This window comes from Mesocricetus auratus, unplaced genomic scaffold (assembly GCF_017639785.1).
Source record: "Mesocricetus auratus isolate SY011 unplaced genomic scaffold, BCM_Maur_2.0 Super-Scaffold_100003, whole genome shotgun sequence".
In the NCBI taxonomy this organism is placed as follows: domain Eukaryota; kingdom Metazoa; phylum Chordata; class Mammalia; order Rodentia; family Cricetidae; genus Mesocricetus; species Mesocricetus auratus.
In genome coordinates, this window is record NW_024429188.1 from 22,141,395 (window position 1) to 22,158,123 (window position 16,729).

The 16,729-nt window shown below is 38.2% G+C and overlaps 1 pseudogene; it reads left to right on the top strand.

The window, feature by feature from the left end:
* The first annotated feature begins 258 nt into the window (after window positions 1–258).
* Window positions 259–16,032, top strand: LOC101843407 (annotated as a pseudogene).
* The last annotated feature ends 697 nt before the right edge of the window (window positions 16,033–16,729 follow it).

Here is a 16,729-nt window from a genome sequence, read left to right on the forward strand (position 1 = left end):
CATGTTACTAGAAGGCATTTTCTTGACTATCTCTAGAGATGGTTTTTCTCTTTGTGATTTATTTTCTTTGATGATAGTCCTTGAAACTTACCTCTAAGAAGATATTGCTTCCTTCTTTCCACAAGCTCCTCGTTGGGTAATAAATCTTAATAGACACTGACGTTTCCAAGTAGCCTGCTCTGTGTTGGCTTGCTTGTTTCTTTTTCTTCTGGTATTTTGCCTATTGGTGCACTAAAGCCAAACCTTGGACTTTATGCCATGATTCCCTATGAATTCCTTGATGAACATTTTGGTCTTAAGGAAAAGCTTTCGAAGCCTGACTCAAATTTTGAAAGGCCGGAGCAGAGCCGGGTACTGCCTGTAAGAACACAATTCTGTGTTCTACTCCATTCCTTGAGATAACATTCACAGTTGAGATGTGAGTATTATAATGTGTTATACAGCGGAATATGTGCATAGCAGTTTTAAGTGAACAGGTCATGAAAGTCACTCTACAGGGTCACATGAGAAACAGCTCGTGTACTTGGTGTTGCCTTTATAGCATTCTTTGTGTAATTCTCTTTTTATGACTGCACTGGATCTGTACAAGAATGAACCCATCAACAGTGACATGGGGATGGTGGGGGAATTTAAGGTCTGCTATCCCTCACTGCTGATCTGTTTTCAAATGGTTAATTCAGGAAAGGGTAGTCGTTGTCTTGGGCTGTATATTCGCTAGTGACTCTCCAGAGTACACTGGGTAATCCCAATATAGTGGTCACACAGAGAATCCAGTTAAATGAAATGGGTCACGAAACAAACCCCAAAGTCATGAATCTTGGAAAGGGACTATTAGGGTGCATGTGAGGGGATGGTTGATAGGGATGGCAGAGAAACTAAAGAAGATGGGGGAGGAAAAAAGTAAGAGGAGTTCATTATAGAAATGTATAAAATTGCCAAAGAACCAATTCAATAAAAAGTGAAAGTCAGCATTTTATTAATCCCCCTCCCTGATAATGTTAACTAAGCTATCTATGGCTGAGGCTTCCCTGGAGGTCAAGTGGCTACAAGGCTGAGAATTGTGACATGCTTATTTTTGGTAACCCATACTTTTTAAAATGAATATCCTATTTATGAAATTTGGAAGCAAAACAGTGTATCATGATGGAGATGGTAGGAGATGAATATTATTTTTTATAAGTTATACAAAAAAATTTTAAAGCCATGAAATAACTAGTTTTGTTTTTTCATAAAGCAATTCCTTCTTTGTGTTTTTACTAAATAAACCTCTTACATCTAGTTTTTTAATTGAACAAATGTTCTTTTTAACTTTTGTAACTCTGATAAAAATCATTACAGAACATTTGTTTGTTTTTATTTTAGTTTTGGAAACAGGGTCTTTCTACATGGACCTGGCTGTCCTGGAACTCACTATGTAGACCAGACTGGCCTTGAACTCACAGAGATCTTCCTGCTTCTGTCTCCTGAGTGCTGCCAGATTGGAAGGGATTTTTATGTAGTCTCCTGGTGTCAAGTGCTATGATACATAACACTCATTGTTTTGAGCTAAAAGCAACAAATCTTAGCTTTGTAGTGCTGCTTGTATGCATACATTGAATACTGACAGTGTAATAGGGCAAGTGGCCTAAAGGAAAGCAGAAATGCATGTCTATGGGAACATAAGAATTCATCAGTTTTACTTGGGTACTTTGGACAGTTTCAGGAGGAACCTGAGGAATGCTTCAACCTGAGGAAGCAGGAGGAATTATATTCCAGAGTAAGGGATGGGCATAAGTATTAAATACAAAGAAAGGAGCAGGAGAGCTGCTTGGATTCTCCTCTATAGTCATTCAGAATAGGAGGTTGGCATATTCTATTTTTTTATTTTTTATTTTTTTGGTTTTACGAGACAGGGTTTCTCTGTATGGTTTTGGAGGCTGTCGGTCCAGCCTGGCCTTGAAACTCACAGAGATCCGCCTGCCTCAGCCTCCCGAGTGCTGGGATTAAAGGTGTGCGCCACCACCGCCCGGCTGGAGGTTGGCATATTCTTATTCGTCACATAAAAGCTAGATTTGCTAAGAAAGACCTGGGAAGAGTAGTTAGGAGGAGGTTATTATGACTCAGAAAAACAAAAGAAAACAAAAAGGCCTGCCAGAACCATAAAAGTGTTGATCTTGTCAGGGTAGAAGACATGGTTTCATTTGTGATTTAGTCTGACAAGCAGAAGATAAATGAAGAAAAAGAGAGATAAAGTTGCTAAGGCAGGAATTGCTGGGCTAGTCCCACCTCCTTAGAGCATAAAAAGCGATTTGCTGAGTAGGAGGGGTGATTGAAGACTTTAAGAAAGTTGAGTCTAGAATTTCAATTTCTGAGACTGAGATAGAGATATCTTTAGGCATGAGCAGCAAACAAAAAGGGTCAAGAAGCAGTGAGAAGTGGTAATAGTACTTGGGATGGAGTGGGGAATTTGGCATCCAGACTACTGTTGGTGGCAGTGTAAAGTGCCAAAGTACCTCTTGAGGCTGCTATTAACTATTGTAATTTTTCTAGTTCATCCTCTCTGATAAAATATTTGTAAATAAAATAAATGCCTATTTAATAGACAGTTGAAAATGCAATGCATTCACACAATATGATCTTATTTAGATTGCAATCTGGCTTAAGTTGTGGTATACATATGTGCTGATACAGAAATATGAAACAATTCAAAATGTAGAATACCATATCCCCTTGTTTAAAAATGCCTACTAAAATTGTATGCTCTCAAGAGGTACATCTATGATCTTAATGAATTTTAGGTGTACATGATATAGTTGCCTTCCGGAAGTTAGTCTGGCTCCATCATCTGGTTTTTAGTGTTGCTATGAGCACATCATGTCCTTGAGAGTGAGTCTGACCTATTGGCTGTAATGGATCAAAACCACATTAGAGTACAGAAAATGGACTGTTCAAACCGCAGGAATGCTTGAACATATTTCTCTCCCAGTGAATATTATAACTATTCATACTTTAGCAATCACAGTCTTTTTGCCTTATCTTGGTCTTCTCTCCTTCTGTATTTACTGAGCATTCCAATCATGGAATTACTCCTGTTTCCCAAGAACACCCAACATAGAGCAAAACCCTACTTCATTAAATTCTCCCCCAAACATCCAACATAACCCATATCCAGAGACAAACCTTTGTTAAATTCTCTTTATGAGGTGCCCCATAGTTCCCTAGGGTGTATCTTTTCTCTCATTGACTTGAGTCATAAATCCAGCATGCTTCACTATAGGCATGTTCCTGGTGGTCTGAGGTTTGAGTCCCCTGCTTGATTTTGGACTTGGTATTTTGACCACAATGCTCATGTGGACCTCAGCTGGGTTACCCTAGGCTTTCTGGAGGAATCACTGCTCTGAATTACAGACTGTGGATTTATCCTGTCCCTCTGCTTGCCAGGGCCCAAGGAATGCTACACAAAATCAGGGTACATTTGACAAAATGGAGAATCACAGGTATAGGCACTGAAAAGGAAAGAGTTGAATAGATGAATGTAGTAGATGGAATAATGAATCAATCTAGACAATAATTTACCACATAGTAAATGCTCAGGTATTGCTAGTTAATGGCAATTATCTCTCTCATTTACTTTTTTAAAAGCATGTTGCGTGTGCATAAGTAAAGGTATTGCCATTCAGGTATTCATATTCTATGGTTGTTTTCCTCATAAGAATGTCTGTATACCATGTGTGTCTGGTGCCTGAGGAGACCGGAAGAGGATATTACATCCCTTGGACCTGGAGTTGCACACAACTGTGAGATACTGTATGGGTGGTAGGAACCAAACCTAGGTTCTCTAGAAGAGCAGCCAGTGCTATCTTAATCACTGAGCCATCTCTTGCCCAAAATCCTCAGTTAATCTTATAGTTCATCATTACACTTATTTTTATGACTAAGGTAATAACAGCAATATGTTGATTCAGTTTTCATTAATGAATATGAAAAAATGAAGAACAGATGGTTATAAGCATAGAGGAAAACTTTTAGGTATAAAAGCTGTATCTGTTTCAGGTGGTTAGTTACAGTTTGTTTCTATGCTTGGGCTGTTAAATTAGAGTTGAAGAACAGATAGAATTATGTCAATGTCTTCCTCAGAAGCAAAGCCTGTGAAGAATTTGGTTCAGTAGTTTACATCAAGGATGAGGAATAGAATGAGGCCAATAGAATCTGTGTTTGTAAATGAGTTACTGCTGTGAGAAAGTGGGGTCAGCCTGTGAGGGACATCTAGGAGACTATATAGACGTAGACCTCAAAATTATTCCATACAAGTGAAGGAATATCTATCCATCACCCTCCATTTTTCCTTAGCTGAGAACTGCCCCTGAAGAGCTGCTAACTCTCCAAATGTGTCCATGTTTATATAGCCAGAAAAGGTCAGACTGAATCTCTTACTTGATACTTAAATCAAAAGTTGGTAGACTTTGAATAGTTGACTGTCAATATCTGCCATGGCAACTCTGTAGCTGCATTAGTCAGTGCTACTTTTTGAAGTGGTTCAAAATGATAATAAAGAAGTTTCTACCAACCCTATTACCAAGAAGCACCGAGTTTCATATCATAACTCCCCCAAACTAAGTTCTTTCTTCATTTAACGACTCATTCACATATTTTCGAGTTTCTACTATGTGCCAGAGACTAATTAGACCCTGTGGAAGGAATAACAAATGAGACAGAATTTTTAAGTTTATTAACTCTATAGTAGTGATGTTGGTAAGGAAATGATTGATTGCATTTTTTATGGTGAAAGTTGCCATAGTTTGCAATGTGGGAGATGGTTAAGAAAATCATTCTGTGGGATATGAGAGAGGATAGTTATCTAGGTGTATAGAATAAAAGACAAAGGGAGAATGAGTGAGAGAGACCTGGTAAGTGCTTAGGGACAGTGCATATAGTTGGAAACTTAACAGAGAGTGTATCTTGTGGAATGTGTTTTTGTTGAAAAGAAAGCCTGGAAATACAAGAAGGGACCAGATTAGGAAGAACTTTAAGATCATATGAAGAATGTAGATGTTATCCAGAGAGTAATTCAGTTACTGAGAGGCTGTTATTCTAGTTGCTAGTGGAAAAGAGTTGAATGAGAAGATGGATAGATGAGATGGCATGGGTTCTGTTGAAAAGGTACAAAAGAAAGATAGGGGTCTGCATTTTGCAGTGAATGGAATAACCAAACAGCAAATTATACTGGCAAACAAGTAACTTAACTGATGACAAGTAAAGGATGGAAGTGAGCTGAAAAGAACTGGAACAAAATAAAAGAGAAGGTAAATGACGACAGAACAAGTATCGTGTACTGAGGGTCATTGAATAGGGGAGGAAAAAGGATAGGTGAATCTTTTTTATATAGCTCCTGGTGGTAACAATTCTAGGGTACAGTGTGACAATGGCAGTTATTTTGTGGTTTTGTTAAAGGGAAGAAGGTACTTGGAGAAGCAAACACGGGAACTAAGAAGACTAAAAATTTGGTGGATGGTGAGCTCCTGGACACAGAGATGGACAAAGGACAGAGGTAAGTGGCAGGATAAATGAGATGGTATGGGAAAATTTAAATGTTCTCTTATTCATCTTATTGTAGACTACACAAGGTTCCATGCTTGTCCCCTGGAACAAGCATTTGTGTGTGTGCATGCCTTCCTCTCTCTGTGTCTCTGTCTGTCTATCTCTCTCTGTCTCTCTGTCTCTGTCTCTGTCTCTCCCCCTTGGGTGAGAAAACAAATGTACCCAGGCTATAATTACTGTGGACAAGCACAATGCCTGCCTTTGTCCAACTCCATACTTTGGGGACATCTATATTTGTGTTACATCCTTGTTACTTCAAATCCTTGTTACTAGGTTTCTACTCCAAATTATCAGGAGTGAAAAGTGTCACAGACACATGGCACATTGGAAACAGTGCCCTGGGTCAAGTACCTCGGGATTTTAGCAAGTTTTGTATGAATGTGGATGAGTATTTTAAGAAGAATGGTAGTAAGGGGAATAATGAAGGAGATGGTAAGCCTTCAAGGAACAAAGAGCCAGATTTGACCAGAGAAAAAGATTGGGGATAAAGAGAAATCCTTTAGTATAGAAAGAGTGTCAGAAGATACAAGGTGGAAGTTTGGTGAGGGAGAGAGCAGTAGGTGGCTGTGGGGAAAGAAGCACCCATATAAAGAGTTGGAAATGTTGTCTCCAAATTTGTAAATGTGCTTTGCTTTTTGTACCAGCTTTGGATGACAGAGATATAAAAGAAATAGCAGTTCTCTGGGGATAGGGGTGGAGCAAGGACACTGCTTGTCTCTAGGAGCTGAATGCCTGGATGGGTTTTCTCTCTGTGAGAGGTCTGCTTTGGGCAAGCATCTTTCAGCGCTGTGAGCTGCACATTAATTAATTCAATAGATCCAGTCAATGCCATTCAACATTTTGAAAAAGCTGGCCATGTGTAAAATGAGTTAGGGACTACTACTTTATCAACAATAAGTGGGTGACTTTTCTTCAGGGTAGCAATGCTCACATATAGGAAAACAATTTAATATTGCATGACTACAGTATTCTACTTGGAGGAGTGAATTTATGGCAGGATTCCTTTAGAATTTCAGACTAAATATCATGCTTAATGATTTAATTTACTGAAAAAGTGTTTGGAATAAGTTGTTGTTATTGGCTTTTTTTAGATCTACCTGTTGTAAAGACATATTTTTACATGAAGTGAGCTCAATATGTCCTTCTCTCCTCTTTACTCTCCTTTAATGGATATGTATTACAACAAAATTTTCTAGGGAGTGCCATATGGCAATTGAAAACATAGAATAGAGTCCAGGTTAGTAAAAAAAATCTAGCTTTACCATTTACCAGCCACTGAACTATGGTAGGTTATTTTCCCTTTCTATGCTTTGTTTCCTTAATCTGTAAAATGAATATAATAATGTTGCATACTTAAGAAAACTACTATGAGCATTAAATTAAGACTTGTGAAATACTGAGAACAGTAGGTATTAGATATGTGCTGAACAAAATCAGGAAAAGCAAAGGCAGAAATTATGGATTCCTGTGCTAATCCTCTCTAACTTAAATTAAGATGTTCCATTCATTTGTTTTCTGTTCTTTGAACTTCCCTGGAGCAGATAGTAAATAATTAGTAGCACAGAGGAATGAAAACCAGCTATTGTGGTGGAGATAATATGGTAGGCATTAGTCATGGATTATTTTACTTTTTGTAGCACAAAGTTTCCCTGTATACCCTAAGTGCTGTTTTAGAGAAAGAGCAGGCATTCTGCTCTATGGAGGCAGAAGAGCAGGATTCTCATGTCAGGGGTGATGTGAGGATAGCAGACAGATCTGAGCTTGTTCTGCAGTAAAATTCCCTAGGGCCTGGTGTGTCTCCTTTCCCTGACACTGATTCATGGTGACTGCCCTCCCCTCTCTTTCCTAGCCAGTGATAACTGTTTGGGCCTGAGTGTTTTGGGGCTTGTGAAGGTCTTGATGTCAACACATCTCTACAATGAATCTCAATATCACAAGAATAAAAGGGAAAGAAAAAAGCAAGTCATCAGAAGGAAACAAATAACCTAGTGTAGAAACGGGACAAGAATCCGATATTTGATATACGAATGGCCAATAAACACATGACAAAATGCTCAGGATCATTAGTCATCAAGAAAATGGGAATTCAGATCATGAGAAAAATTCTTCACAATTACTGATAGATGCCTGTGTTCAAAAAGACAAACAAGAGCAAGTGTTTGGTAAGAATGTGGGAAGTTGGCACCCTTATGTACTTTTGGCAAAGATATGAAATGGTAAAGCCACTTTGGAAAACAGTTTGGCATTTCCTCAAAATGTTAATCAGAGTTACCAAGATGAACCAAAATTTCCACTTCTAGGAATATTTCTGAAAGAAATGATACATTCTGTTCACACAAAAAATGTATACATCAGTGTTTATACAGCATTAGTCATAATAGTCCAAATGTGAAAATAGTCCAAATATCCATCAATAGATGACTGGAAAATACAGTCTTTCATACATATGCAATGAAATACTATGTGGCCATAAAAAGGAATGTGGTACTGAAGGTGCTACCTCATGGCTAGACTTTGCATACGCTAAGTTAAAGAAGCTAGATATAAGGGGCCACTGTTGTGGAGGTTCTTTCCAGCCTGGTCCTGCCTAGGCCACAGCCACTACAGCCCTAAATAAACACATGGACCCTATATTAGTTATAAAAACTGTTGGCTTGTGGCTTGGGCTTCTTATTGGCTAGCTCTGTCTTAATTATTAGCCCATTTCTATTAATCTATGTATTTCCATGTGGTTTTGGCTTACCAGAGAATGCCTGACATGTCCTCTTTTCCGAATCTCATATGGTATGTGTCTCTGCCTACCTTTCCCAAAATTCTCCTCATCTCCTAGTCCTGTCTATCTTTTATGCCTTATTGACCAACTGTTTTATTTATCAAGAGAAACATAGAAGAACTTCCCCCATCAGGCCACATATTATATCATTCCATTAATATAAAGTTTATAGATTAGGCAATTCCTTAAAGATCAGTGGCTTCTTGATAGGAAGTTTGTGGGAGAAATGGAGAGTTACAGGCTAATGGAGCAAGGATTTCGTTTGGGGATGATGAATAGTTTCTGAAGTTGATTGTCATGATGATGGCATTACTCTGTAAATAAGCTAAAAATCACAGGGTTGTATAACATATCAGGATCACTCTTCTGTCATTAGTATAATATTTTTGAATAAAAATTATCAATTAGGAAGAGAAACATCACATCTGATTAGACTGTGTCAACCTAATATCCATCATTTATAAATCAAAGCTCTAACCAGCTTGTTTCTTGTTATTTTTAATTCAGTGTCTATTAAAACTTGGCAGAAAATCAGAGACATCTATACTCTATTTTCCTTCTAGGCAGAGAGGTGAATATTTAGGGGTGTGGATTTTAACATTCATCACTTTCAATTTTAATATTTCCACATGATTACATTATGAAGTCCTCTCAAAGCAGTGAAATATGAAGATGAAATAATAAGTGTATGAGGTGCACTTAAGGTAGGGAATTCCTTGGGAGATACTTCATAGGTTGCTGCTACTAGGGAATTTTACTGCAGAAAAGTTAGCCTGTTGCTAGGCAACACTGCAGCTTGAATTGAATTCATGGTGATCAGAATGCCTCACATAAAAGTCACGATTCATATTTCTATCTCCAATAAGAACAGTGTAGATTAAAAATATTCTTTAAATTGAATGGGGCTATAAACGCATTACTGAATCAAAAATCAGGAGTTAGTCATATATCCCCCATTTGAACAGCCATATTACAATTTCTGTATATTTTTTAGATTCATATTATTCATAATTAAATATTTTACAGGATTATAATTGTAGTTCATGTACTACCTAAACAATTTTCTCTTGTATTAGAAGAAAATCGTTATGTGTTTCTAAAGGTTGCCTAACAGTTATTATTTTTTCTTTTTCTTTTGCCTTTATTTTATTTTATGATAATTTTAAACAATCACGTAACATCTCTTTTAGTTGATGTTTTATAACTTGCTAATTTTGTTTCATCAGTGGATACTTATATCTTTTCTGTTTTCACTCATTTATAGAAAATTCCAGAGTTCACAGCTTCTTTGAAAAGAATGTATAATACAGGTGCTTCATGTGTTACATATCACTGTTTGATGACTATATTTAACTAGCCCTCCCCCTTTTATAGATGTTTGGAATTGACTTCAGAAGCACATTTAATCCATCCAATCAGTCATTTCACCAAAGTGGAAACACTGTCTCAATGCTTGGATGAATCTTAAAGCTTCCTGTGTGCCTGCCAAAGGCTATGATGGATGCTTTGAGTTTTGGAGATTGTCGGTTGCATGGAATGTGGCTGGGGGAATTAGCAAAATTATTTGAAAAGCATTCCACAGGAATGAAAGAGGAGTTTTCTCAACTACAGTAAATGGGGCTCACTCCCACAAGAAGTTAACATGCAAAAAAGTAGGCAAATGCAGAGCCTGTGTATTTTAAAAGATTTTTAAAAATGATAAAGTAAAAGGAAGTTTGTCTTCCATGCAAGATTGTTCTAATTGCTAATCAGAGGGCACAAAGGTTTGTTCAAGATTGAAGCTTTCTGGCTAAATATTTTAAGTTCCAACCATCTCATTTCCTTGTCTCACTAGGAAAAAAAAGTACAGATCACAGTTGTAATAAGAATACCAACTATTTCATTTAAGGCTGTGTCTTGTGGATTTTAGACATGTCCCTTCAATTATTGCCATTGTCAAGACTTTCAAAAACAAATCATGTAGAAAAGTTGAAATAGTTTTCCCAAGTTCAAACAAAAGTGGAAGTCCCCAGTCAGAGTACATGGGTTCTTTTTAAATAAATCTCTTAGATCAGAAAATCAATGCAGTCCTATTGAAAACAAACAAACAGCAACAACAACAAAACCCGAGCACTTATCCCTTTTGCTTTTGCCTTTCAAAACTAAAATTTTGCAAATTGATTTTGAGATGGGAAGCCCCGCTAATGTCAGTTGAATGCTTACCCTGGAAATTTTTTTTTTGCCATTTCAAATAGTAAAAACCTCTATAGGCTTATCTTCTGATTCTGCAGCAGCCTGCTTAGCATTAAGAAAGGGCAAGCCAGACTCCTGAGTCTGGTAATTATGGCTGAGCTCTTGGATATTCTCTTCAGGAGATAACAAGGTCAGGTCTTCCCATATTATAAGGTGCCAGGAGGTGCAGGCTGTCTGGCCGATTCCTGCATTTGGAAAGCAGTTCAGCTCAGAACAATTTCGAAGCCTAAAGTAAAAGCATGCCCCTTGCCAAAAGGATATTGCTTTAAAAAGAAACTGACCTGGAACGTGGTTCTCATCAACAACGCATCTGCAGGGATCTTTGAGCAGGAGGCCATATTAATCATTCATGATCATAAAGATGCTGTACAACCCATAGAAAATGTTTCTTTCAAAGGAACTAAAATAACTAGGGCATTAGGATGTAAATGGCCACTCAAAGAAATTGAACAAGAATTTTATGACTAGTTATAATTGTTTGGCACCCATTTTTACTTTTTATTTCTTAAGTTTGGTTTGTTGAGATTCAGTTTACCTTTTAATGTGACCAGTACTGTGTATCTTGACAAACACATACAGCCTTGTAACTGGCACTGCATTTAAGATGGAGAACATGTCTACCATCCTCCAAAGTTCTTTCATGCCCTTTTGTATTCAGCCCTTTCCAGCTACCCTCACATCCCTGGCAAACACTAATCTGTTTTCTGTCTTGACAGCTTGCCTTTTCCAGAATGTCATATAAATGGAACCATGCAGGATATAGCCTTCAGATTCCGGTTTCTTTCACTGAACATCATGCATTTGAGATTTGTCCTTGTTGTACACATCAGTAGTTTGCTCTTTTTATTTGTTTTACATTATATTATGGGATGATTTCAAAATGGTCTATTTCCCTGCTCACTAGCTGATGGACATTTGGACTGTATACTTCATTTCAATTTTGCTATTATTTTCGTTTTCCACCATGGTGTTCAGTTTGCAGAGTGATTTATATGCACTTTCCCCCTAATTTACAATATTGTTATTCTACCTTTTCTGATAATCAGTGAATGCTAGAGAAAGTTTAAATGACTTGTAAAGTTTACTAGTCGAGGCTACATCTTTGAATGTCATTATCTTAGAATATCCTTCTATCTAGTATAGCATGTCATGTCTCTGGCATGCAGTGAATATTGTCAATTGAAGACCTTCATCTATCAATAGAAAGATAATGATGTACTATCTGTTTAACAGAATTTGGAGGGAACAAATAGAGACTTATTTTTAGAAATGAGGATCCTAATTTTGTTAATGCATATGGCATCAAGAAAATCAGGTTTGGAATTAGCCTTGGATGCATAGCCTAGCTCTTTCCATGATTAATTCTGTGAACTGGGGGAAACCCTTAACTTCTCTGAGCCTCAATTTCTTCATGCAGGCATTGCTTTGTATTGTATTGGTCCTTGTGATGATGGAGCTGTGTATCCATAGTGCATCTCATACAGCAGCGGGGACAGACTAATGACTTCCTTTTGTTATTTTCCTTCTTTCCCTAGTACATTAGTAGATATACCTTTGTCTACTAATATAAGGATAAAGTGCTAGAAAGCTTATGTAAGGAGGAATCAAGCCTACAGTCAGAGAATGGACAGAATCAACTCAGAGCACTAGATGTACCAGTCTCAGAACTGCAGGACAGATGGATGTGAAAGCCTTTCCCACCAGAGGTCCCTTGGGCCTCTTCTCATGCCTAATCCCATCTGGATGGGAGGAAGCCTGCGTGGCTGCCATCACTGGCTTCTTTACATTATTTATTTACCGTCTATTTTCTGCTGAATGAGGCTAAGGACTGATCTTAGATGAAATTTTGGGAAAGGCTCAGTTAGTGTGGTACTGTTTTTGTGCTCATAGTGACTTATCTTCCTGTGTCTGAGAAAGGAAAGTATTAGAGCTCTATGACTCGGGGCATGAATGTGACTTGGGGGAAGACCTTTTGCCTATAATGTGGAGAGGCTTGGGTTTTCTTTCCATGACTGTAATACCAACTAACGAATGAAACAAACAAAAGTCCTATCTCTATATTCAGATCTTCTTTCTCTATCATCAAAACTGCTCAGTTTAATCATTAGAAAAAATCAATAATGTAATTGACAAGAATCCTTTCAGTTCTGGTACATAAATTCTCATAGCAACTAATAGTTTAAGTCATAAACTTTTGAGGATATATTTAAATTTTACCAACAAATACTTGCACAGAAAAAGAATGCCCATGATAGCATTTCAGCGTGTTTTGTAGTAGGAAGAAGTTTGGAATAGACACTAGGGCTCTTATACTTGTGTTTTGAGTGATTCTAAGACCTGAGACAAATACCACGTAGGTAAATGTATAAGAAGTTCCTACATCTGTCGTGTTTCTTTTCTGACTCTTTCTGGAGCATTTCACACCATTCTGCATGCTAGTCACTAGAGTCAACTTATTCTTAAGGCCAAGTCCTCTTTATTCTGTACTAAAATACACATAGACTGTGCCATTTAAAAAAATGTACCATGATGACTCCCTTGGAGGCACTCAGTTCTGCTTTTTTGTTCTGTATGGGAAGCTTGATCTTACAGGCCACACTTGTCATCCTTTTTGGCCTCTCTTCTGTGCAGCAGTTAAAACATTGGTCACAGTGAGAAAACACTGGTCTTTCTGCTATTATTCATCACCTGTGACTCAGAGTCCAAAGGAGCATTTTATTCACCGTCTTGCCAAAGGAGCAAGGTTAGTGACTCACTGAAGGAAGAAAATCAAAATTGTATGTTGACACACCAGAGGAACTTGACTTTTTTTAAAATGAAAGAGGAATACATTTTTTAAAAAATCTGTGGTAATAGTTTTAAAATCTGTGTTTGAAAAATAAAGACTTCCGGAAGCAAGATCAGTTTTCTCTTAGTACATTTTTTCTGTATAATAAATCCTGTCCCTTTGAATAGAATGTAATCTAATACATTAAAACTCCTGAGGCTTTTATTTTAAAGGCAGCGGTATTGCTACAGGCAAAGTAATTATACCCATTATCTCCTCAAAATGTCAGTGGAGCTTTGGCATCAAAATCCCAGAGGAATCCCAAATTGCCTAACTAGTTTGAAAATTTTAAGGAATGTATTCTTGGAGGAGAAAGAAGGTGCTTAAGAGACAAGAAACTCTGAAGTCTACATTATACAAAAAGTCACAATAACTCATATTTCTTTTTTTAAAAATTCATTCTTATGTTGCTTTGGGACTTTGTTTTTACAGTAAGCCTTATAGTTTGCAAACAATTAACATAATCCTTGAACTTCCAGAGCAAACCGTTATTTGAACTATCTGATTGAAAGTACCACATCTTAACAATCCATCATCACAAAGATTACCACTTTAATAAAAATAAAGTGAACATGTCATAAATAGTGGAATGTTTGTTTTATAACAGGAAATGCTATAAAGTATTATTGTTATTAATCACAGTTTTCTATGATTTGTCTGTCTGCTTAAGTAGGCTGAAACAGTTAAAACTGAGGTGAGGAAGAAAAATTAATTAATTTTAGAATTCCTGAGAATTTACCAAATATCATGGTGGATATATGGCAGAGATGTCTGGCTTACCTAAGGTATTATTGATCTCATCACTGAAAGTCCCATAGTTGATATCTTCTTCTGCCTTAGGCAAATCAAGATGGTAGCTAACCCTAAATAAAGTTAAATTGCTTCATCATAAACTCCTCTTCACAAGGAAAGTAGTCTACTAGAAGAACTTATCTTCATCTGTGCAATGAAAAGTTTAATAACCAAAATAAATAATAGTGCTGATAACATACTGTCAAAGTTAGTGAAAATACTGCATATACAGTACTATTTTTTACAAATTACTGAATCTAAGGGCTGGGAAGATGGCTCAGTAGTTAAGAGCATATACTGCTCTTATAGGGGATGAGTTCAATTTCTAGCACCCATGTTGGACAGTTCACAACTGCTTGTAACTCTAATTCTAGGGAATCACACACCTTCTTCTGGCCTCCACAGGCTCCTGCACTCAGGTGTACACACCCACACGCAGATAGATAATACAGAATATACATAATTAAAACAACTTCTTTTGAAGTATTGAATCATGGAGGTATCGTTCAAGAATTGGATACCTGTTTTATAGTAAGGTATACTTCAGACAAATCTACTAGCTTGCAGATTTCCCAGTATCAGTAAATAGTTAAGCTGAAATTAAGACTTAGCTCTTGGTCAAGTCTGTGTCTACTTGAAAGCACAGGCCTCTGGCAACTAGTCTGCTGCAGGTCCACACCTGCCTCCAGTTCAGTCATGAATGATGCAATGTCCCTGCATCTTATTGTGTAGACAATGGTTCTGGCATGTGCAAAACCAGCTTTACAGGTAATGATGCTCCCTGGGTCAACTTCTTCTCCATTGTAGGCTATTCAAGGTACCTGGCCATGACGTTGAGCTTGGGCCAGAAAGACCCCTACCTGGGCAACTAGGTCCAGAACAAGAGAAGCATCCTCATTCTGATGTATCTCGTCTAGCACAGCATTGTCACCAACTGGAGAAGATCTTGCATCACATCTTCTATAACAATCTGTGCACAGCCCCTGAGGATCACCCCCATGGTGCTCACTGAGGCCCCCTTGATCCCCAAGTCCGACTGTGAAAAGACGACCCAGATTGTTTGAGACCTTGAACACCCCAGTCATGTATGTAGCAGTCTAAGCCATGTTGCTCCTGTTCACCTCTGGTCATGCCACAATCAATTGTGTTGGACTTCAGAGACAGGCTTTTACACACTGTGCCCATCTACGAGGGCCAAGCTCTCCCCATGCCATCCTGCATCTGGACATGACTGGTTAGGGCCTGACAGACTACCTCATGAGGATTCTGACTGAGCTTGGGTACAGTTTCACCATCACAGCCTGTGGGAAATTGGGCTTGACATCAAGAATAAGCTGTGCTATGATGCCTTAGACTTTGAGCAAGAGATGGCCGTTGTTGCATCCTCTTCCTCCCTGGTATGGAACAACCAGCTGACTGATGGCCAAGTCATCACTATTGGCAATGAGTGGTTCTGTTGCCCTGAGGCTCTCCTCCAGTCTTCCTTCCTGGGCATGGAATCCTGTGCAGGCATGAAGCTACATTCAGTTCCATCATAAAGTGAGATGTCAATATCCACCTCTATAACAGCAAAGTGCTGTCTGGTGGCACCACATCTGTAGTGGCACCACATCTCTGGAGGCACCGGGCATCTCTGATCAGATGCAGAAGGAGATCACTCCTCTGCTTCTAAGCATCATGAAGATCAAGATAATTGCTCCTCATGAGCACAAGTACTAAGTGGATTGGTGGCTCCATCTTGTCCTTGCTATCCACCTCCTAGCAGATGTGGATCAGTAAGCAGGAGTAGGACAAGCCACGCCCCTCCATCATACACAATGAATGCATCTAGACAGACTGTTATTAAGCTGTGTTTTACACCCTTTTTTGATCAAACCTAATTTTTATAGGAAGAGAGAGTAAGGGGAACACTCCTCCATTGCTGGTGGGAGTGCAAACTTGTACAGCCACTTTGGAAATCAGTATGTATGGTGGTTTCTCAGAAAATTGTGAATCAATCTTTCTCAAGTCCCAGCAATACCACTCTTGGGCATATATACAAAGGATGCATACTTGTACCACAAGGTCATTTGCTCATCTGTATTCATAGCAGCATTCTTTGTAATAGCCAGAATCTGGAAACAACCTAGATGCCCCTCAACTGAAGAATGGATAAAGAAAATATGGTGCATTTACACAATGAAGTACTACTCGGTGTTTAAAAAAACCAATGACGTCTTGAAATTTTCAGGCAAATGGATAGAACTAGATAAACCCATCCTGAGTGAGATAACCCAGACCCAGAAAAACAACATGGTATGTACTCACTCATAAGTGGATATTAGATATAAAGCAAAAGATAGCCAGGCTGTAGTCCATGACCCCAGAGAAGCTAGGTAACAAGGAGAACCCTAAGAGAGAAATACATGGTTTCCCCTTGGAAGGGGAAATAGAAAAAAATCTGAGAAAATTGGGTGTGTGTGCAGGGGGCGAGGCGGTGGGTGGAGAAAAGCATGAGGGAATGGAATTGTTGAGATGGGGTAAGGACA